Source organism: Triticum aestivum, chromosome 7D, assembly GCF_018294505.1.
Source record: "Triticum aestivum cultivar Chinese Spring chromosome 7D, IWGSC CS RefSeq v2.1, whole genome shotgun sequence".
In the NCBI taxonomy this organism is placed as follows: domain Eukaryota; kingdom Viridiplantae; phylum Streptophyta; class Magnoliopsida; order Poales; family Poaceae; genus Triticum; species Triticum aestivum.
Window position 1 is genome coordinate 54,061,191 of NC_057814.1, and position 24,271 is coordinate 54,085,461.

At 43.4% G+C, this 24,271-nt stretch overlaps 1 long non-coding RNA gene and 1 pseudogene across 1 annotated transcript; one reads left to right on the forward strand and one right to left on the reverse strand.

Annotated features, from left to right (window-relative positions):
- The window catches only part of LOC123170769 (putative disease resistance protein RGA3), a 29,201-nt pseudogene extending 16,896 nt beyond the window's left edge, over positions 1-12,305 (reverse strand).
- A 6,588-nt stretch (positions 12,306-18,893) lies between these two features.
- Positions 18,894-20,108, forward strand: LOC123164804 (uncharacterized). Its single transcript, XR_006482645.1, has 3 exons — positions 18,894-18,955; positions 19,632-19,710; positions 19,806-20,108. It is a non-coding gene; the product is annotated as an uncharacterized lncRNA (long non-coding RNA).
- The last annotated feature ends 4,163 nt before the right edge of the window (positions 20,109-24,271 follow it).

The window sequence follows — 24,271 nt, forward strand, 5'->3', positions numbered from 1 at the left end:
CAAATGTTGGGGTCATTTCAAGAATGTCCAAATCAACACCATGTTCAACATAGCGTGTCCGAATAGTCATCCATGCCAGTTTTGAAGGAAAATGTATTTAAAATCATAATTTACATAGATACTTAAAGCTATCATTTTAAGTTTCTAACATAACTAATAAATACAAAATGATAGAACTGAAAACAACAAATGCTTTTTTAAAGCATTTAATAAATATATAAATGAAAAAGAGTTTTAAATCATAATTTAAAATAGTAACTTAAAATTGTTATTGTGGTATTTAAATTTTTTGAACAGGTTTCAAACAAATAATAAAGTTTTAAAAGAAGAAAAGATAAATTTAGAAAAAAAAGAGAAAAAAAATCTTAGGCCTTGCCTAACTAAGCGACGGCATCGCTCCTGTTTGGCGACTATTGGAATTTGTTAAGAATTTTAAAAATGTTCTCATTTTCAAAATAATTGTTCAAAAATTGAGAAAATGTTCAGGCAAATTTAGAACACTTTTTGGATATCATTTATTTTGTCTCATTTCTGAAAAAATGTAATTTAAATTTTTGTCCGTGCTCTCAGAAAATGTTTGTTTTCACAATTTTGTGTGTGCTTTTCGAAAAATTATTAACATTTTGAAATTCTGGACAATTTTTAAATACAAACATTTTTTGAAATTACCTAATAATTTCCGAAAATGCAAATATTTTTTAATTTATGAACAAAATTTGGAAATAACGAATGTTTTGAACTTTTGAACAACATTTTGAAAGCGCGGCCATTTTTTGAAAAAGAAAGAAGAAACGTAACATGAAAAGGAAAATAAACATATAAAAAGATATTATGGAAAAAAGGCCAGTTCACAAAGTGTAGCTAAAATCTTTAATAAAATTCCCAGCGCGTGCATTACTTAAGGTGTCTAGCTTTAGATTGTTCACTAGAGGCACACTGTCGCAGTGGTTGTGGACGCAGTTATTGTTTTAAGGTGTCTGCTATTTTCATGGCATGCGCGGGACTCAAATAAAGCAGAGAGGCAAAATAATGATAAAAAAACAGGCATGAAATGTTTGTTAAAGGAGGCATAAATCATAGCAAAACCTCATGCCACCTAGAAACAACAGGCCTTCAGCCATTACAAAGATTTGTAATTGCACAGCAAGCAACACACTAACATAACAAGCAACAAAATATATAACTATAGGGATAGAGTGACAATTTATCACGCATAACTATAAACATGTTACACTTATAACACTGCTCATCTAGATTTTAATAGATGGTAACAGCATAAGATGCATCGTGGAAACATGTCATTATTCATACGTATATAATTTTACGGTTACCGATACCATGTGGGAAAATGTTTGATTCTTGTGCAGCTAATTTTTGCTTTGCAGTAGTATGTGATACAAAAATGATGTTATGCTATGTCTAAATGGAAGAAGGATATAATACAAAGCAGTGTAACACAGTAATTTTGAAATCAAGCCTTTATATTAGAACAAACTCATCTTACATTGTCAATATCAGCATATCCCCTGTCTCCTGTTAGTATCTCTATGATTATCATACCAAGACTATAAATGTCTAACTTCAATGTGATCTGTCTGCGCGTATAAAATTCTGGTGCCAAATATCCTCTGCATGAATATTTATAAATGTAATCAAATAATGGAAAAGGGGATTGATATTCATTCATACATGACAAAAAAATATTACAGGGGAGTCATAGCGAGCTTACATAGTTCCAATTAGTTTTGATGTAATAGCCTGGCTTTGCTTTTCATCAAAGCACCTCGATAGACCAAAATCAGCAATTTTCGGTAACATATTATCATCTAGCAGTATATTTACTGGTTTAAGATCCAAGTGAACGATGTGATTTTGGTGAAGATAATATAAACCATCACAAATTCCATTGATGTTGGCGTGGCATCTGAGCCCAGCCAGCCACTCCATTGTGGAGCGTGAAGCTTCGGATGTTACAGTCTCTCACTCGCATGAGACCGTTGGGCAAGTTTCTGTGCGTGACAAGGTCAATGATATTCTCTTTCAGATAGAGATTCACAGCTTTCTCAAACGTTTGGAGGCGGCTAGCCCTGCATCTGGCAAGGCGATTGTGGAGGAGGCTCTCGGGAGCAAGAGAATGAAGAGTGGCGCCACAAGAAAGGCGTCCGCAGTCGCTTGATGGATGGTCACCTGTCTCTTGGGTTGTCCTTTTGGTCTGATTTGTCTTCACGGATTTGGTGGTGCATGTGGTCTTCGACCGTGTTACTCTTGTTGAGGGTTTCTTTGCGATGTAGCAGTGTGAGGGTTGGTGGTCGTTATGTGTTGGGTATGTTTGTAGGGTTGATCACGGGTTTACGTGGTTGCATGCTCCGTGAGTAGTCCACATGTGGTTGGTTTGTATCGATTTTCGCCTGGTTTTCCGTTGATTAGCTGGGCAATTCTCTTCTGCTTAATTAATCGATGAGGCAAATTTTTTGCCTCCGTTTCGAAAAAAAAAACAAATTCCATTGATGATTTGGTAGCGGTTTGTCCATTCAAGTCCACAAGATACATCTACAAAATGGAGAGCAGAAAGTTGGTTTTGTATTTGAGAAACTTGAAGTCCTTAGTCACTAGACACTAAATAAATGGATGCTTGAACCAAATACATGCGACATCATCCTACCGGTGATGTGCTTATCTAGACTGCCTTTAGGTAGATATTCAAAGCAGAGTAGCTTTTGTCGTACATCTGCTAAGACAAGTTTTCCCTGGTAGTCTACCATTTCCCCTTGTGTGTCAGATCAATATCCTAGGAATCGTACTATATTTGTGTGCTTTCCTTCATCAGACAACGAATTTCTTCACTGAATTTCTTCTCATCCATATCAACCATATTGCAAAGCTTCTTCACAGCAACAGTGCCATTGTCAAGCATTTTCTTTTTTGGAACGAAGACGCTAGGAGCGTCCGGCTTTAAATTAATAAAGCCACTCGGCAGCATTCAAACAAGGTTCGGAAGGAAAAGAAGACCATCTAGGTCAGTAAGTATCGCAATACTGAAGGAAATATGCCCTAGAGGCAATAATAAAGTTATTATTTATTTCCTTATTTCATGATGAATGTTTATTGTTCATGCTAGAATTGTATTAACCTGAAACTTAGTACATGTGTGAATACATAGACAAAACATAAGTGTCCCTAGTATGCCTCTACTTGACTAGCTCGTTTATCAAAGATGGTTATGTTTCCTAACCATAGACATGTGTTGTCATTTGATGAACGGGGTAACATCATCAGGAGAATGATGTGATGGACAAGACCCATCCGTTAGCTTAGCATTATGATCATTAAGTTTTATTGCTATTGCTTTCTTCGTGACTTATACATGTTCCTCTGACTATGAGATTACGCAACTCCCGAATACCGGAGGAACACCTTGTGTGCTATCAAACGTCACAACGTAACTGGGTGATTATAAAGATGCTCTACAGATGTCTCCGAAGGTGTTTGTTGGGTTGGCATAGATCGAGATTAGGATTTGTTACTCCGTGTATCGGAGAGGTATCTCTGGGCCCTCTCGGTAATGCACATCACTATAAGCCTTGCAAGCAATGTGACTAATGAGTTAGTTGCGGGATGATACATTACGGAACGAGTAAATAGACTTGCCAGTAACGAGATTGAACTAGGTATGAGGATACCGACGATCGAATCTCGGGCAAGTAACCCACCGATGACAAAGGGAACAACGTATGTTCTTATGCGGTTTGACCGATAAAGATATTCGTAGAATATGTAGGAGCCAATATGAGCATCCAGGTTCCGCTATTGGTTAACCGGAGATGTGTCTCGGTCATGTCTACATAGTTCTTTATTATCAAAGGACAGCAACATAACCACAAGCAAATTAAACCAATCATAGCAATTCCCCAATTACCGATAGGACAACGAAAATATACTCAGACATCATAGGATGGCAACACATCATTGGATAATAATATGAAGCATAAAGCACCATGTTCAAGTAGAGGGTACAGCGGGTTGCGGGAGAGTGGACCGCTGTAGATAGAGGGGGGAAGCTGATGGAGATGTTGGTGAAGATCGCGGTGATGATGATGGCCCCGGCGGCGTTCCGGCGCCACCGGAAGCGAGGGGGAGAGAGCCCCCCTCCTTCTTCTTCTTCCTTGACCTTCTCCCTAGGTGGGAGAAGGGTTTCCCCTCTGGTCCATGGTCTCCATGGCGTGGGAGGGGCGAGAGCCCCTCCGAGATTGGATCTGTCTCTCTGTCTCTCACTCTTTTTGCGTTCTCAGATGTGGCCTTTCACCGTTTCTTTTATAACCGGAGATCCGTAACTCCGATTGGGTTGAATTTTGGACACCATCTCTATCCGGGAATTAGCTTTCTTGCGGCAAAAGAAGGGCTCCAACCGCCTTACGGGGTGGCCACGAGGGTCCAGGGCGCGCCACCCTGCCCCGTGGCCCCCTCGGGCATCGTATCGCGTTGATTCTTCTTCCCAAAAATCACAAATATTCCAAAAAAATCTTCGGCAGTTTTTATCCCGTTTGGACTCCGTTTGATATGGATTTTCTGCGAAACAATAAACATGCAACAAACAGGAACTGGCATTGGGCACTAGATCAATATGTTAGTCCCAAAAATAGTATAAAAAGTTGCCAAAAGTATATGAAAGTTGTAGAATATTGGCATGGAACATTCAAAAATTATAGATATGACGGAGACGTATCAGTTCTCGAACCCGTAGGGTCCGCGCGCTTAACATTCAACGACGATTTGTATTATGAGTTATGTGATTTGATGACCGAAGTTTGTTCGGAGTCCCAGATGAGATCACGTACATGACCAGGAGTCTCGAAATGGTTGAGAGGTAAAGATTCATATATTGAAAGGCTATATTCGGACACTGGAAGTGTTCCGGGTGATACTGGGTCATCGGAAGGGGTTTCGAGCAACCCCCGGCAAAGATATGGGCTTTATGGGCCAAGTAAGGGAACACACCAGCCCACAAGGGGCTGGTGCGCCCCCTATAGGGCCAGCCACGTGGGGAGAAAGGGAAAGGAGAGGAGAAAAAGGAAAGTATGAAGTAGGACTCCTATTTCCTTCCCCTCCCGCCTCCTTCCTTTCCCCCTTGTCCAAATATGGTAAGGGGGGCGAATTGGACTAGGGGCCCAAGTAGGATTCCTCCTACTTGGGCGCGCGCTAGGCTGCCTCCCTCCCTCTCCCTCCTTTATATACGTGGGGAGGGCACCCCTAGAACACACATCAATTGTTCCTAGCCGTGTGCGGCACCCCCCTCCACAGTTAACACCTCGGTCATATCGTCGTAGTGCTTAGGCGAAGCCCTGTGCCGGTAACTTCATTATCACCGTCATCACGCTGTCGTGCTGACGGAACTCTCCCTCGGCCTCAACTGGATCTAGAGTTCGAGGGACGTCACCGAGCTGAGCGTGTGCAGATGGCGGAGGTGCCGTGCGTTCGGTACTTGATCGGTTGGATCGCGAAGACGTTCGACTACATCAACCGCGTTACTTAACGCTTCCGCTTTCGGTCTACGAGGGTACGTGGACACACTCTCCCCGCTCGTTGCTATGCTTCTCCTAGATAGATCTTGCGTGATCGTAGGATTTTTTTTTGAAATACTACGTTCCCCAACGAATACAACAAATAGTTCAAAAGCACGCAGGCTTAAACATATCTAACATAAGGATAAACAAGCCCAAACAGCCTCCGCAAGGATGAAGGCGTCCCCAAAAGCAGCTCAGCCGTGCGTCGCGTCACTAGTAGAAAAGGGGGCTTTTGTCCCGGTTGGTAAGAGACTTTAGTCCCGGTTTTTGAAGCGGGACTAAAGGGTCGTTACTAATGCCTCCCCCCTTTAGTCCCGGTTCTTACACGAACCGGGACTAAAGGCCGTCCACGTGGACGCAGCCTGGAGCTCCACCTTACCAACCGGGACTAAAGGAAATTTTATGAAATTTTTTTTTGCAAATTTTTTTAATTTTTTTTTTTATTTTCAACATTCCAAATCATCTAACTTCCCGGACGGTCACCCATCCTCTCACTACTCCAGCCTGAGCACGCTTAACTTCCGGGTTCTATTCTCCCTCGTTCCCAAGTCTGCACTTGTTGTTTTCCTGACAATAGTAAGATGTCAATTCTATTAACCCTCAGGAATTTAGCTTGAGCATGAAGTGACACATTTCACTGTTTGAGTTTGAAACTATTGTTTTAAAAAACAATAATTATTTAGTAACACTAATATTTCTGGAATAATTAGTTTGACCACAGTTTGACCACAGTTTGACCAGATTTGACCAAAATTCAAAAAAACTGAAATAGTTTTTTAGTAACACTAATATTCTAGAATAATTAGTTTGACCATTGTTTGACCATAGTTTGAATTTTTTTGATTTTTTTGCCTCTCTAGATCTTAAAAGCCCCGTATCTTTTTTTCTGTTAGGTTTTTGAGGATTTTGAAAATGTTTAACGCCCCCTGTTAAATTCGGATGTAAATTTTCGAGTAGATGATTTTTCATATAAAAAACTTTTTCATCCGAGTTCGTATGCAAAAGTTATGCCCATTTTAAGAAATTCCAGAGAGATTTTGCAAATAAAGTCGAAATTCATGTTTGTTAATTTTCCCAACAACTAGACCACATATCACATGGGAAACTTATTTTATTTTATTTTTTTGACATTTCCATCATTTTCTTTTGTTTTTTCTAAAACTGAAAAGGCGGTCCGGGGGGGTAGAGTTTGATGGGCTCTTTAGTACCGGTTCGTGCCATGAACCGGTACTAATGCCTCAAAGCCCATTAGTACCGGTTGGTGGCATCAACCGGGACTAAAGGACTAACCTTTAGTCCCGGTTGGTGCCACCAACCGGTACTAATGGGCATCGCACCCTTTAGTCCCGGTTCGTGGCACCAACCGGGACTAAAGGGCCCAGGTGAACCGGGACTAATGCCTTAGCCGCACGAACCGGGACCAATGCTCACATTAGTCCCGGTTCGTGACTGAACCGGGACTAATGTGAATATTGCCCTGTGACGAAAGCCCTATTTTGTACTAGTGCGTCTTGCCTGGCCAACGTCTGAGTCATCCTGATACGCTCCAAGACTTCCAACATGCGCTCAACATCGCGCTCCTTCCCGAACGGTGTCCACATCTGTAAAAATAGGTGGCATTTGAAGATCACATTAGCGGGATGGTTAGGGAATTTCTTCTCTATCATAATTTTGTGACGAGTCGTCCAAATACCCCAAAGCAGCACCCCTACACAACGCCAAGCTATTCTAGCACTGGATCCCTTTTGGGTTTTGATCAAGGTGAGAAGATCCGCACCCGATCGAGGAGGGATTCTAATTTGTGTGACACGCCTCCCTAACCGCGCTCTACACAAACTTGGCTAGGTGGCATCTAAAGTACACATGGTTTGCATCTTCACCTAGACCGCAAACCGAACAGGACCCGTCAGACGGGCCATTACGTTTAGCTACATTGTCGGAAGTTGGTAACCGGTTCCTAAACATTTGCCACAAAGAAGATTTTTACCTTGAGTGGCAAACCGGCCTTCCAAAGCCCCCTGGCTATATCCAGCGCACTCCCCTCAGTAAGTTTGCTATATAGCGATTTCACCGTAAACTTCCTGGAGTCCGTCAGGTTCCAGTCCATGACGTCGGTCCCCAAGCCTAGTCGCAAATCCTCAGTTTTCTGCACCAAGTCATCCCATGACTCACGTTCGGTCAAGCCAAAACCGGGTGGATTGACCGTTGTTAATCCGGAACTTGGCCCCGACCGTGAAGGCGGGCCGCACCGCTGGATCCCATTCCAAAACACGGATCCGGACGAGGCCGCCATGAAGGGGTTTATGTTAGGGAAGTATTTGGCTCGAAGTAGCTGTGCCCAAAGTCCCGACTCATTTTGGGCAAGACGCCACCACCATTTTGTGAGGAGAGCCACGTTCATGAGTTTAGAGTTAGTGATACCCAGGCCCCCAAATTTTTTGGCCTACACACCGCAGCATTTAACTAGATGGTATTTGCGTTTGATCCTGGTTCCTTCCCAAAAGAACCTAGAGCGAGGGGTATCTAGCCGAGCGTGCACTCCATCAGCTAGGAGAAACATCCCCATAGTAATCAGAGGGAGGGAGGAGAGACTCGAGTTTGTGAGAATTAGCCGAGCGGCGGAGGACATAAATCTCCCACGCCACGGGCTGACTCTATTGGCCACCTTCCCATAAAGGGGCTCCCACTCTACGATGGACAATTTCCGGTGTGATATCGGAAGGCCCATGTACTTAATTGGAAAGCTCCCTAGCTTACATTTAAGCAGATTGGCAACACGCGTGCTATCCTGGTTGTCCATCCCCATGGTAATGACCTCGCTTTTCAGGAAGTTAATTTTTAGCCCTGAAAGTATTTCAAAGGATAGCAGCAAGAGCTTGATAGAAGCAATGTTGTGGTCATCGGATTCAAACAACAACAAAGTGTCGTCGGCGTATTGAAGGTGGGTCACCCCTCCCGGGATGAGATGAGGTACCGGCCCTCTGATGTGGCCTACCGCCCTGGCTTTGGCTATCATGGCCGACAAGGCGTCCACTACATAGTTAAAAACAAGCGGAGAGATGGGGTCTCCCTACCTTAGCCCTTTTTTGTTGTGGAAAAACTTCCCCATCTCGCCATTGATTATGACCGCGGTGTGCCCGCCGGTAATCAAGTTCATGATACGATGAACGAATCCTACCTCAAAACCCTTTTTGAGGAGGACCTCCCGCACAAACTCCCAGTTCACGCGGTCGTAGGATTTTTTAAAGTCCAGTTTAAGGATTACTCCCTGCCTCCTAGTTCGTTTAAGCTCTTGTACTATTTCCATTAGCACTATCGGACCTTCAAGGATATTTCTCCCCTTGAGAAAAGCAGTTTGGCTCTTAAGAATAGTATGTTGTGCTATAGGAGCCAGCCTGATGGCGTAGGCATATCTTGAAGGGAACGTTAATGAGGGTAATTGGGCGAAACAGCTTTATGGCGTCCGCCCCTTTGACCTTAGTGATCAGGCAAATGGCACCATAATTGAGGCAGGATGTGTCTACAGTGCCAAGGGCGAAGCCGTTCACTATCACATGAAAACAGGTCCCTAAGGACAGGCCAGAACTTCTTAAAGAACTCCACCGGCCACCCATCCGGCCCTGGAGCCGTGTCATTCTTCATGTCAGGAAGGGGCCTATCTATTTCTTGCGGCAGGAAGGACAATGCAAGGGCATCGTTTTCCTGGTGAAACACTTTCTCCGTTAGATCCCACAAATCGTCTCGCAGGTGAGTCCATTCTCTTCGGTTGTTCCCAACAGCCCGATGAAGAAGTCATAAATATGACTCACAATCTTACTTTGGGTCACTGGAGGTCCATTCTCTGACTGAAGTCTCAGAATAGAACTTTTGCGCTTGCGGCCATTGGCGTATGCATGGAAGTATCTGGTATTAGCGTCTCCTTTCGTGACCCACTTGACACCGCCCCTATGGCGCCAATATTCCTCTTCCGCTCTCAGGATCGCAAGACTTGGTTTTCCAGAGAGTATCTATGTGCCCATTCGTCTTCAGAGAAAGCCCTGGCATCGGCCTGGGCATCTAGGTATCCGATCTCCTCGAAAAGCCGCTCCCTTTCTCTTTTAGACTCGCTGCCATGGTTAGCCCCCCAGCCCCGAAGGAAGGCCCTCAGTGACGCAGCCGCGGAGGACCAAAACTCCACAGGGCCGCGTTGGCGGCCCAGCTGATTCCCAATCAGCTCCCAGCGGTCCGTAACCATCTGGGCGAAACCTTCGGCCTCAAACCATGCAGTTTTGAAGAATAATCTTCTACTGCGCCGAGCGATGTCCTCCCCAGAGGATAAAGTTAAAGGGACTTGGTTGGATCCTATGCACGTCTCGGCAACTAGGGTACATAGAGGGAAGAGCACCCCCCAGTCTCGAGTACAGAAAACACGGTCGAGTACCCAGCGAACAGGCGAGCGCTGTTTGTTAGTCCATGTAAACCTCGTACCAGTCCGCGCAATTTCACGCAACGCGGCGGCCGCGATCGCATTATTGAAAAGGGACACCCTTGCCCAGTCAACATTGTCGTTGTTCTTTTCCTCCCCTGAGCGAATGAAGTTAAAATCCTTATAACCGCAACATGCTTTGGCAGCGTCAACTTAAGTTTCACAGAAACCATGATCAAGATGAGGGCAGCTGACTAAGTGAGAGTTGCTGTATATGCATACCTTATAAACCGTTGCAAAGCCACCACAACCAATTTCTTTGTCATCAGAGAAACTGTTGGTGATGTGCTCCAGAAGTGATAACGATAGGGCCTTTGGTTCTGCGCTTTCATCAAATAGAATACGCTCCAGTACTTTTTTGAGGTAATAGTTCGGTGATCCATTTGCAGTTACAAACACAATACCCTTAAGACAAGAAAAAAACATTCTTCATGAGTCAATTAGATCTGGCTCTTAGATTCTCATCGCACATGACAGTACACTTCTTTTTCAATACTATTACTATACTACACTTTTAGGAAAACATTAGACAGCGCTAGACTTCAGCATGGGACATGTCACAAACTCTTGACATGTCACTTTTGAATGGAACAAATCGACGAGGTTAGACTCAATAAATATTCTTCTTTTGAATTGCGCGTGAAATTCATATGGTTCTCAGTCCAACAAATCAAACAAGCTTTATCGGGGGAAAATCCCAAAGAGCAGAATCCTCCAAAATTCCATATAATTCCTTTGAATAAAAAAAGGTTCTTATACCAAAACATTTAGAAAAAGCCCACTTCTCAGAATTCCAATCGGATTTAGTTGAATCAAAGATGCCACTGTGCGGATGATTGGTCCAAAGCGTCCTGAACACGATAAAGAAGCAGCATGTCCTGTAACTAAAGACAGCAATCATGCATGCAGGGGAAGATATTTTGCTGGCAGAAAAAAATGGCAATTACCTGAAGAAAGCTCAGCTGCAGTCCTCTGCAGCGATTACCTTAAGAAGCTCAGCTGCAGTCCTCTGCAGCGATCATGAATTTCAGATGTTGCCCAGTCCTGTCTAGACGTGGATTTTGTCACGGCCCGAACTAGAGGAGATGAGGAATCGAGGAAGAACAGGGGAGAAAAAGAAAAGGCAGAGCGATCTTTTCAGGTTTGCAAGTTGATGAGCAAACAAAAGGGAAAAAAAGGGCCTGTAGCCACGACCAGTGATATGGCCCAGCTGGTTATCGCGGTTAGCGCTGGAACGCAGAGAATAAAAATGAAAATGGACCAAGCCCATGCCGTAGCGAGGGTGTGCGCCGATTTGCCCGGAACGAAGAAACGGGCGATCCTGTATGACGCCCGGCAATGCTAGACACACGGATCATTACTAAAGGATTTTACGGACTAACTAAAATGGACCAATAGAATTGGAGATTAGGGGAGGCAGGGGCCCACCCCAACTGAAAATGGGGGGGAGGGGGGGGGGGGATATTAGTTAGTTGAAGGATCATGTAAAACCCCGTAACAGGTCTGTGTTTCTAGGATTATTGGTATGACGCGCGTGCGTGTCCGTTCGTCGCTGCTTCGCTGAAGCGAAGGGAGCGAACGAGGCGCACGGGCCGGCCCACTTCGAGCGAGATCTGGTTTTGGGAACCTTAACCGTTTTTTTTCTTTTGCTAGTTGTTCCGTTTTTTTCCTTTTTTTACCTTTTGTTTATTTTTCCTGTTTCTTTTCTTTCATTTTATCCTTTTCAGTTTTACTTTTATACTTTGTTTGCAAGAAAATGGTTTGAAATCCCAATTTTTTTTCATGATTTCAAAATTGTTCATGGATTCAAAAATTTGTTCTCCATTTTCCAAAATTGTTCAGCGTATATCATAAAATGTTCAATACGTATTAAATATGTTTTTAGTGTATATAACAAAATTGTTCAACGTGTAGTGAAAAATAGTTCGACGTATATTACAAAAATGTTCAATGTATATTTATAATTTGTGCATCATATATCACGAAAATGTACACTGTGTAGTTAAAAATTGTTCGGCGTATTTTCACAAAATATTCAATGTATATTTTAAATTATCCGACATGACTCTTGCTCTCGTCGACGTGTAAAAACTCATACTGGTAAACTCTCGGGTAAGAATGGCCTAATAAGTAGACACTTCAATATAATTACTAGTACATAGTTATGGTTTTCCACTACCAAACACAAAGTCACTTTTCAATCATGTGATGGATAGCACATGAATCCCGGTGGCGGCTGGTATGCATTCTTGGTCGCTTGTTCTTGCAACGAACGCCATGTAGGACGTACGACCATCATGGGAGGCAGATCAAACAAATCCTTGCACTGCCTCTTCTTCCCACCCAGTTCCTGTGAAGGATATTGAAGGGACAAATTGATAGAATTGCTCATGTATACCACATTGCAGCACTAGAATAATCCTCGATGCTTCTCAAGCCTAAGGCATGATTGCTACTTCTTGGACATATGGATGATCTTCATTCATCATCACTAGAAAAACATGACTCACTACAAGGATTCCGGCCTATTGCAACAAAATTTATTGCTACAAGTACGTTTTGTTGCAATAAAATGCAATATTACCACAAATTCTCCGGTTGTGGTAATAGGCCGCACATATTGCCATAACTTAGTTGCGTCGCGATAAATACTAACTTTGTTGCAATACAGGCCTCATATTGCAACAAACTGTATCGGCGTTGCAATATGGTAGCGGTATTGCGACAAACAAATTCCGTTGCGTGAGGGCAGTCATTTTGTTGTAATAGAGACTAGGTATTTCAACAGAATAACTATTCGTGGCAATATTCAAAAAGATATTGCAACATCAGCGTGACATTGCATTAGTTCCAAATATTGTTGCAAAAAAGTGGCTAACTATTGCAACAAACTGCAATATGGTAGCGATATGCGACAAACAAATTCTGTTGCGCGAGGCAGCTATTTTATTATAATAGAGATTAGGTATTTCAACAGAATAACTATTTGTGGTAATATTCGGAAATATATTGCAACATCAGTGTGACGTTGCATTAGTTACAAGTAAAACAGTGGAAAAATATATTATTCGAATTTATAGATATTAAGTTATGATTTTTGCAAGCTTTAAGGAGTAATTAAAATATACTTTAATTGCACCAATTTCAATTAACCAAAACAATGAAAAAAGTTTATAAATGGATAGAACACACTTTCTTGATAGGAATATATATTTAATTTGTTAATTTTGGATTTGAGTTGTTGCCATTTTAAAACTAGGGTGTTTTCTGCCAAAATAGGGACTTGTGAGATGAAAATCGAAAATGAGTTAATTGCATGGAAGTATCATAATTGGGGCAGTACGTGCAGATTGGTACCACTTTTCGTAATTTTTACATGTCAGTATTATGTCTGGGGCAATCTGTTACAAAATGATATAAACTGCGTATAATAGCGTATTGACAGTGTATTTGACCATTGGGTCCGGCTGTCAGGTGTTGACGTGGCATGTTCTTTTGCGAAAAAAACCCTTAGTTTTTACTATTTAATAACTTGTATATCATCCCCGTTTGCGAAAAAAGTGTCTTTCAAGAGAAGAAAAATTACGAAAAAGAAACATCCGTGCGGCCGCGGGGATTCGAACCCAGTGGCTGGGTTACCGCAAGAGCACTCTGACCGCTGCGCCAATGCATCACTTAGTTCTTACAGAAGGCATATAGTCTTTTATACCACATAAATTAATTGCAAAACTTCGGAGAAATAAAAGCACGCCGCCCACAAGGATTCGAAACCGCGCAAGAACCTCCGCGATTGCACCATTCGTTTAAAATAGCAGACGTATATCTTTGTATACTTTGGTCCGTTGCGTTTTTTTTATCTGTTTTTTTCGTATTTCTTTTATCTTTTTTTCAGATTTTGCATATTCTTCTGATCATACGCAGTGTATGTATCGTATATTAAAAAATTATACATATATTTATATATATGGTATATTAAAAGAATGTTCAATATATATACGATGAACTTTTTTATAATTCACTGTAAATTGAAAAATGTTGAAAGTATTGAAAAAGGGTCTTATGTATATTATACAATTTTGCGTGTTGTTCCGATTCTACGAAGAAGGGTCCTATGTATATTCAATGTTCAATGTTACGAGTCTATGAAGAAGGGTCCTACGTATATTATACAATACACATAATATGTAGTGTATATATATATATATATAAGAATAAAATGTATATATACAATGTATATATTATATTATACACGTAAATATACATTTTTATGTGTTGTCCATAGACTGTATATATGTGTATACACGTGAATCTAGACACACACAAATATATATACACGTAAATATACAGTGCATATATATGTAATAACAAATATGGACACATAAATATACAGTGTTTATATATTTAAATGGTATTATACTTTTGTATTTCTTTTTGTCAGACTCACAAAAAAAGTGCAGCTGACAGGATTGATCCGGTCGTAGTTGTATACTTTTGTATTTTCTTTTCGTCAAACTCACAGGAAAAGTGCAGCTGACAGGATCGATCCGATAATACCTCCATACCAAAGGAAAGAACGCAAACCACTAGGCTATCCCATCGATTGTGATATACAGATAACGTATCCAGTGCAATGAGCCAACTCGTGCACCAGATGCGCCGGCTGCACATGAGCCGTCAGATTGGAATATGAGGGACAGGATCAATCAAAGATGTGGGTGCTGGTACATTTTGCAAAGGGACCTTGAAGTGTAGCAAAATCGAGCCAAACAACCTCCAAACTCCACTTTGTGTCTTCCCCTTTCGCCATCTTCTGTACCACTGAACCAGGGCGCTAGGTTGAGCTAGGGTTAGCAGAAAAATTGGGTGACTTGGCGTCTCCCTCTCCTCTTCCTCGAGAACTCCCTCTCCCTCTCGGACCGCCGGCGTTGAAACACCAGCGCCCAGGATCCAAATCATGTAGTTGAGCGGCGGCTCGGTGTGATTGCGCTTGCGCCTATGTAGCGACGCGAGGTTGTAGCTCTGTGGATGGACCGTACTGCTGCATAGGATCCGTCCATCCGCCATTACAGCTCAACGATCCGAGGTATGTGCACTGTATTTCGTTCTTATATTATTCATGGGCAGCCATATTGGTTCTTCTGATTCCTCCTCAGTTGCCCCAATTCGTTTGAACCCATTTCAGAAATTGGACAGTATGGGCACTGAATTTATGCACGAGATGCAACCATAATGGTGAAATTTTATCACTAATTACAATTGTTAGAGAGGAATATAGATGTGCTATGTCTGCTCTGATAATTAGTCAAGTACTTCGCTCAATTTATACTAAAGTCGTACATGAACGACTGAGTATGTATGTGAAAAATGATTACCTGTGAGCCCGCGTACACGGCAAGAGTTTGTTCATTACTACTTTTTTTCTGTGATGTCAATTACTACTTTTTCCTGTGATGTGTACACGCAATGGTTTTTACGTGAAAAATGATTACCTAGAACTAGGAGCTCACCTTTGCAGGCGTTTTGTTGAAGCATGCATATGATTGGTTTATCCAGTTCTGTATAATTATTCTATGTAACTCTGAATGAGCCTTACTGTTAGCTTCAGGAAGTTGATTGTATGACCTAGAAAGGGAATTGCTAAGCCTAGCTTCACATAGATTTCAAGATTTGATTTGTCTTTATGTGTAACTTCATTTTCCAGACAACTGCTATACATTGTGCTCATGTGACTATTTGGCCAATTAGCGCAACCTTATTATTATGTGTACTGAGCACAATTCCTTTTTCTCATGTGTGTTGTTGCTCTGTACTGCAGCAGCAGCAGCATCATCTGAAACTTTGAAGATAACATGTTCAGCATCATTTATCATCTGAAACTTGGAAGATAATTGAGAACATGTTCAGCATCATCATCTGAAACTTTGAAGATAAGTGAGAAGATGTTCATCTGTAATAGATATTTTTAGCATCATCATCAGAAATTCTTGCTCTGTACTTTAGCAAGTGAGACACTTCTAATAGACACTCAAACAAGATTTAATTCTGCAAATATGTCGTAGTTTTTCAGCATTATAAAGACAATTGTTGTCCAACCAAATCACTTTTGAAGTTTTGATCTTAGCATGGCCTTGCCTGGATCGCTTAAGATCTGTTTTTTTTTCCCTGAATTTGTTCTTTGGACTGCAGGCTACCCCTTATATGATAGAATCATGTTTCTTTCTACCAGGCAGTTGTATTGTTCGTACTTGGAGTTTCAGAGCCAGTACATATTCAGTGAAGTGCAACGGGAAACAGAGGGGATGGCGCCATGCAATCCATGATTAGTGTTAAGCCGTGAGTTGATTTAACTGGGGTTGGTTTGTGTGGTTTGGGTATTTTGATAAGCTTGCTCGTTTAGGTTAGTGTTAAGCCTTGAGATATGTTACCTGACAATCACACTTGGTGGATACAGTTAAGCTATGTAATGTACGGTTGTAACTAGAAACCTCACAGATGAGTAGATCCATTAAATCTGTGTCTATTAGAAGAAAATCACTGTTTGCAGGTGTAGTTCGTTCAGTTTTTTTTGTTATATATACTCGTTGCATCAGTTCAAAGGTGAATATTGCATGTGTAGAACAAGTGTGTCAAAATTTACTCTCACTACTAATGGATTGGTCACAGTAACCAAGTCTACTGAAGAAAATCTCTTTTTAAAACTTGAGAAAATGATTTTTCAACTTGGTCAAACAAAAAAGTCCGGTTTGATCACGTCTCCGCAAACAACAGCAGGATTGGGCATCAATACAGGATTGGGCAGTACTATTCGTAGTATTCAATAATACTACAAGGTTCCCTTTGTAAAATGTACCAGCAGCCCAGATCCTGTCCCTCTTATTCCAATCTCGACTGGTCATGTGCAGCTGGTGCATTCGTTGCACGAGTTAGCTCGTTGCACTGGATACATTCTCGTGATATACATGCTTTTTTACTTCTTTTATTTGTTCTGTCATTTCGTGGTTTTTTCTCCTGTCGTTTTTATTTTGTTTTTATGTTTTTTTTCTTTATCCTTTTTCCTAAATGCGCGGATTCCTTTCAAATTCATGAACTCCTTTTAAAACCGATGAAGCTTTTTTTCGAAATCCATGAACTCTTACTCAAATTCGTGAAGCTTTTTTCAAAATTGATGATTTTTTTCTAATTTGTGAACTTTTTAAAAAATTAATGAACTTTTTTCAAATTTGATGAACTTTTTTCGAAACGAAAGAATTTTTTCAAATTGTTTAACTTTTTTAAAATTCGAAGAACTGTTTTGAAATTTGATACTTTTTTAAAATTAAACTACAACATTAGCATCAATTATACCAGTAGAAATGGATATAGCAACTAAACCATGAGATTCCAACAAGGACGGCGGCGGCAGGGTTCCTTCGCCCCCTCACGCGTGGATCTGATGCGGGACGGATCTGACGGACAAGGGTGTCGCCATGCGGAGGGTTGCGGCGGCGCGGTCCGGCTTCCTAGCGGCTACGTTGGGAGGCGGGTGACGCAGATGTGGCCTCCGGTGGTGGGGTGTTCTGGGTCTTGGTGGTGGCGGCGATCTCGCCAGATCCGTGGTTCCAAGCACCAGGTGGTGCGAGCTGCGGACGATGACCGGAGGGATCCCTAGACACCCCCCAGTGCCCTGCCGTCTGCTCCTCCCATCCCCTGTCGCTGCCAGAGGGCGTGACCGGGTGAAACCTGGCCAACGGCGGCGGCGGCAAGGCTCCTTCACCCCCTCGTGCGTGGATCTGATGCAGGACGGATCTGACGGGCAAGGGCACAAATATTTGACATATATCCCAAGTTTCAATTTTGTCATGGCGACTAGGGAGTAAACAAAGATACACAATGTAGATCCATGATGAAACAACACGTTCCTAAACACAACAGATCTCAAAACGAAATTGGTTTGGTTGTTAATTTACACAATTGAATCTTTATGGTTTTCGTTGAAACAAAAATGACAAGATTATGTTGGACCTAGTCTGGCGCGGAGGAACCCTCCACGGACTGTCTGGTAAGATGAAAGATGTTAAGATCACCCCATCTCAAGATCAAAATGTGAGACCGAGACTGACATAGATCGACCGTCTCATCAACCCATCCCATTTGTACTTGTGTTCCAAGGCAAGAGTATAACCTAGTAGTTTTAAAGTGAGGGCCACATGAGGTTTCTGTGAGTTGTAGTTCAAAATTGGCCAAGTTTTTGCTGCTTTCTGAAATGATTTTCGAAATTGTAGTGCAAACCTGGTTGTACCTACAACCGGGTCATCCGGCGACAACGCGCTAGCACCAGTCACGACCCCTAATTTCGCGCGACGGCCACCCCTACTAGGCCGCAGCTCGTGCCGTCCTGACCCGAGCGGCAAGCCCCGGCCGACGAACCGCCCCTCTGACCTTGCACGTCGCTCCTGGTCGGCCATGGTTCCCGTCGCCCGCTTCCTCCATCCTCGGTGCTGACCAAGCAGTTCCGTTGTCCCTCTTCCCGACCTTCGCCCGCGAGCTCGAGCCTCTCCACCAGCCATGGATGCAAGCTTCCCACATGCCGCCGGACTTAGGGAAGATGACGAACGTGGGATGATTTCATCGGGAATCTCCCGATCTAGTTCGGAGGGAAGGTGACGGTCGTGAGACGATTTAGCGGCATATATATCTCATATTGCTTTGAAATATTATTTTTCTAATTTATTTCATTATTCTAAACATTCCCTTCAAAAAGAATTACTTTCCCACCACATAATTTTGGTTTACTGTAGTTTGCGCCAATATTTTGTGTTCTCACCAAAAAAATAGAGTCTATTTATCTTGCCGCTAAAGACCCTTCCTAACTATCCACGATTACTATTCTAAACCAAATCACACGGCGTCTTCACCGGCGATTGGATCTGGAGCTATCGTCCTGGTTCAGGTTGTTCTTTCTCCCGATCTCCTCCCGTCCTAGAACATCCAGAAATCCTAGCGTCGTCCAGCGGGTGCGGCGGTTGCCCAGCGCGCCGCGCGGTGCCGCCGACGAGGAGTCGTCGTCCTCGATCTCACCCTCCTCCCTCTCCTGCGCGCTCGCCAACGTGGGCCGCGTCTCCGTGTCCTCGGCCATGCCCGCTCGCCGCCGCACGCCCCGTCGGCTGCCCGACACCCGCGCAACCCCGCGCAGTCCTACCGCCCGCTGCTCAACCCCGCCCAGTCCTACCGCCCGCTGCCAGAGGCCGTCGCCCTCGCCCGCTGCCGGAGACCCCGGCCCGTGGACGCCGCCCCTCGTCCGCTGCCCAAGAATCGCGAGCGCCGCCCCGCCCACTCGCCTCGTCCACTGCGTCACAGGGCGACATCCCTCGGCAGCGCCCCGGCCCCCGTGCTGCCCGCCCCGAACCCCACCAGTGCGCCCTCCCTTGGCGGCGCCTACGTTCTGCGAAGTCGAGCCAGTGGGCGTCGACTGGCTCCCCTCCGCCGGGCATTAAGATAGAAGTCTGGCTTTCCTCCTTTAAACGTGGAGGAGCCATGCACTCCTAATGTAGTATCTCTTGTTTTTGATAATTTCGCATAATGTAGTTCATGACTACAATGTTTCTTACTCTGATTTTATTGTGAAGATGTCAGATGATGAAGACGATGGGTGATCGTGATGGTGACACCCAGAGCTACAAGGCCATGAGGAGTTCAATATGATATGTTAGTATTCACATCTGCTTTACATAATTCTGCAACTGTATGTGTATGAGTACTAATGAAACCAAAAACTAACAGTATTTCTTTTATTTGTGAAGCACAATGGTATGAAGAATATCTGCTATTGCCGGCGTGTTGTCTTTGTAGCAGCTCATTGAGAAGTTAGGCTTTAATAATGTGACTGATAAGCCAGCTGCACTTAAAATGATGAGAGATGTATGTGAATCTGTTCTTGAATCCTCTGAAAGGAAGCAAAGCTAGCACATAGTGGCGGTGATATCTTGAAGAGTTACAGAGTGGCCGTGCGGAGGCAACTTGGGCAGGTTAACAAGGGATTGCATTGGAATTATTTCCGATTAAGTATTAGCTCTGGATTACCACTATTGTTGGTGTTAGTCCCGCTGTACTGGTGCCATAGCTATACTATCTGGGTTGGCACTTCAGTTGAATTCTGGATTTATTCTTTTGGTCTGGTTCTCTCCTTATGATTGTCTTCTACTGTATGACCTGGTATATCATACTTCAAAACATGTTGGGCCTGTTTTTTTTGCGATACTCAGTGAGGAACATATGCAGGTGTGGGGATTGATAAAGCTTGGAGATTACTGGTGAATCACTCGGAGGTATTATAGGGATTACTGGTGAATCACTCGGAGGTATTATAGATCATGATTGCATCATGATACTGAATTAATATATAGACTTCACTTTTAGAAAATTTATGACTTATACATGTTCCTATGACTATGAGATTATGCAACTCCCGAATACCGGAGGAACACTTTGTGTGCTACCAAACGTCACAACATAACTGGGTAATTATAAAGGTGCTCTACAGGTGTCTCCGATAGTACTTGTTGAGTTGGCATAGATCAAGATTAGGATTTTTCACTCCGATTGTCGGAGAGGTATCTCTAGGCCCTCTCGGTAATACACATCACTATAAGCCTTGCAAGCAATGCAACTAATGAGTTAGTTGCGGGATGATGTATTACGGAACAAGTAAAGAGACTTGCCGGTAACGAGATTGAACTAGGTATTGAGATACCGACGATCGAATCTCGGGCAAGTAACATACCGATGACAAAGGGAACAACGTATGTTGTTATGCGGTTTGACCGATAAAGATCTTCGTAGAATATGTAGGAACCAATATGAGCATCCAGGTTCCGCTATTGGTTATTGACCGGAGATGAGTCTTGGTCATGTCTACATAGCTCTCGAACCCGTAGGGTCCGCACGCTTAACGTTCGGTGACGATCGGTATTATGAGTTTATGTGTTTTGATGTACCGAAGGTAGTTCAGAGTCCCAGATATGATCACAGACATGACAAGGAGTCTCGAAATGGTCGAGACATAAAGATCGATATATTGGATGACTATGTTTGGACTTCGGAAGGGTTCCGAGAGAGTTTGGACGGATACCGGAGTACTGGGGGTTACCGGAGACCCCCCCCCCCCGGGGAGTGTAATGGGCCTCATGGGCCTTGGTGGAGAGAGGAAGGGGCGGCCAGGGCAGGCCGCGCGCCCCCTCCCCCTCTAGTCCGAATTGGACTAGGAAGGGGGGGGGGGGGTGCGGCGCCCCCTTTTTCCTTCCCCCTCTCTCCTCCTTCCTTCCCTCCTTCTCCTACTCATGGAAGGGGTGGAATCCTACTCCCGGTGGGAGTAGGACTCCCCTTGGGGCGCGCCTAGGAGGCCGGCCTCCTCCCCCTCCTCCACCACTTTATATACGGGGGAGGGGGGCACCCCATAGAGACACAAGTTGATCATTGATCTCTTAGCCGTGTGCGGTGCCCCCCTCCATAATAATCCACCTCGGTCATATCGTAGCGGTGCTGAGGTGAAGCCCTGTGTCGGTAGATTCATCATCACCGTCATCACACCGTCGTGCTGACGGAACTCTCACTCGAAGCTCTACTGGATCATGAGTTCGCGGGACGTCACCGAGCTGAATATGTGCTGAACTCGGAGGTGCCGTGTGTTCGGTACTTGGATCGGTCGGATCGTGAAGACGTACGACTAGATCAACCGCATTGTCATAACGCTTCCGCTTACGGTCTATGAGGGTACGTGGACGACACTCTCCCCTCTCGTTGCTATGCATCACCATGATCTTGCGTGTGCGTAGGAATTTTTTTGAAATTTCTACGTTCCCCAATAGTGGCATCCGAGCCAGGTTTATGCGTAGATGTTATATGCACGAGTAGAACACAAGTGAGTTGTGGGCGATACAAGTCATACTGCTTAGCAGCATGTCATACTTTGATTCGGCGGTATTGTTGGATGAAGCATCCCGGACCAACATTACGCGTACGCTTACGCGAGACTGGTTCTACCGACGTGCTTCGCACACAGGTGGCTGGCGGGTGTCAGTTTCTCCAACTTTAGTTGAATCGAGTGTGGCTACGCCCGGTCCTTGTGAAGGTTAAAACAGCACATACTTGACGAAATATCATTGTGGTTTTGATGCGTAGGTAAGAACGGTTCTTGCTCAGGACGTAGCAGCCACGTAAAACTTGCAACAACAAAGTAGAGGACGTCTAACTTGTTTTTGCAGGGCATGCTGTGATGTGATATGGTCAAGACATGATGCTAAATTTTATTGTATGAGATGATCATGTTTTGTAATGAAGTTATCGGCAACTGGCAGGAGCCATATGGTTGTCGCTTTATTGTATGAAATGCAATCGCCATGTAATTGCTCTACTTTATCACTAAGCGCTAGCGATAGTCGTAGAAGCAATAGTTGGCGAGACAACAATGATGCTACGATGGAGATCAAGGTGTTATGCCGGTGACGATGGTGATCATGACGGTGCTTTGGAGGTGGAGATCAAAGGCATAAGATGATGATGGCCATATCATATCACTTATATTGATTGCATGTGATGTTTATCTTTTATGCATCTTATTTTGCTTAGATCGACGGTACCATTATAAGATGATCTCTCACTAAATTTCTAGGTATAAGTGTTCTCCCTGAATATGCACCGTTGCGAAAGTTCGTGGTGCCGAGACACCACGTGATGATCGGGTGTGATAAGCTCTATGTTCACATAAAACGGGTGCAAGCCAGTTTTGCACACGCAGAATACTCGGGTTAAACTTGACGAGCCTAGCATATGCAGATATGGCCTCAGAACACTGAGACCAAAAGGTCGAACGTGAATCATATAGTAGATATGATCAACATAGTGATGTTCATCATTGAAAACTACTCCATCTCACGTGATGATCGGACATGGTTTAGTTGATATGGATCATGTGATCACTTAGATGATTAGAGGGATGTCTGTCTAAGTGGGAGTTCTTAAGTAATTTGATTAATTGAACTTTAATTTATCATGAACTTAGTACCTGATAGTATTTTGCATGTCTATGTTGTTGTAGATAGATGGCCCTGCTGTTGTTCCGTTGAATTTTAATGCGTTCCTTGAGAAAGCAAAGTTGAACGATGATGGTAGCAATTACACGGACTGGGTCCGTAACTTGAGGATTATCCTCATTTCTGCATAGAAGAATTACGTCCTGGAAGCACCGCTAGGTGCCAAACCCGCTGCAGGAGCAACGCCAGATGTTATGAACGTCTGGCAGAGCAAAGCTGATGACTACTCGATAGTTCAGTGTGCCATGCTTTACGGCTTAGAACCGGGACTTCAACGACATTTTGAACGTCATGGAGCATATGAGATGTTCTAGGAGTTGAAGTTAATGTTTCAAGCAAATACCCGGATTGAGAGATATGAAGTCTCCAATAAGTTCTACAGCTGCAAGATGGAGGAGAATAGTTCTGTCAGTGAGCATATACTCAAAATGTCTGGGTATAACAATCACTTGATTCAACTGGGAGTTAATCTTCCAGATGATAGTGTCATTGATAGAATTCTTCAATATCACTGCCACCAAGCTACAAGAGCTTCGTGATGAACTATAATATGCAAGGGATGGATAAGACAATTCCCGAGCTCTTCACGATGCTAAAGGCTGCGGAGGTAGAAATCAAGAAGGAACATCAAGTGTTGATGGTCAACAAGACCACCAGTTTCAAGAAAAAGGGTAAAGGGAAGAAGGGGAACTTCAAAAAGAACGGCAATAAAGTTGTTGCTCAAGTGAAGAAGCCCAAGTCTGTACCTAAGCCTGAGACTGAGTGCTTCTACTGCAAAGGGACTGGTCACTGGAAGCGGAACTGCCCCAAGTATTTGGCGGATAAGAAGGATGGCAAGGTGAACAAAGGTATATGTGATATACATGTTATTGATGTGTACCTTACTAATGCTCGCAGTGGCACCTGGGTATTTGATACTAGTTCTGTTGCTAATATTTGCAAGTCGAAACAGGGACTATGGATTAAGCGAAGATTGGCTAAGGACGAGGTGATGATGCGCGTGGGAAATGGTTCCAAAGTCGATGTGATCGTGGTCGGCACGCTACCTCTACATCTACCTCCGGGATTAGTTTTAGACCTAAATAATTGTTATTTGGTGCCAGCATTGAGCATGAACATTATATCTGGATCTTGTTTGATGAGAGACGATTATTTATTTAAATCAGAGAATAATGGTT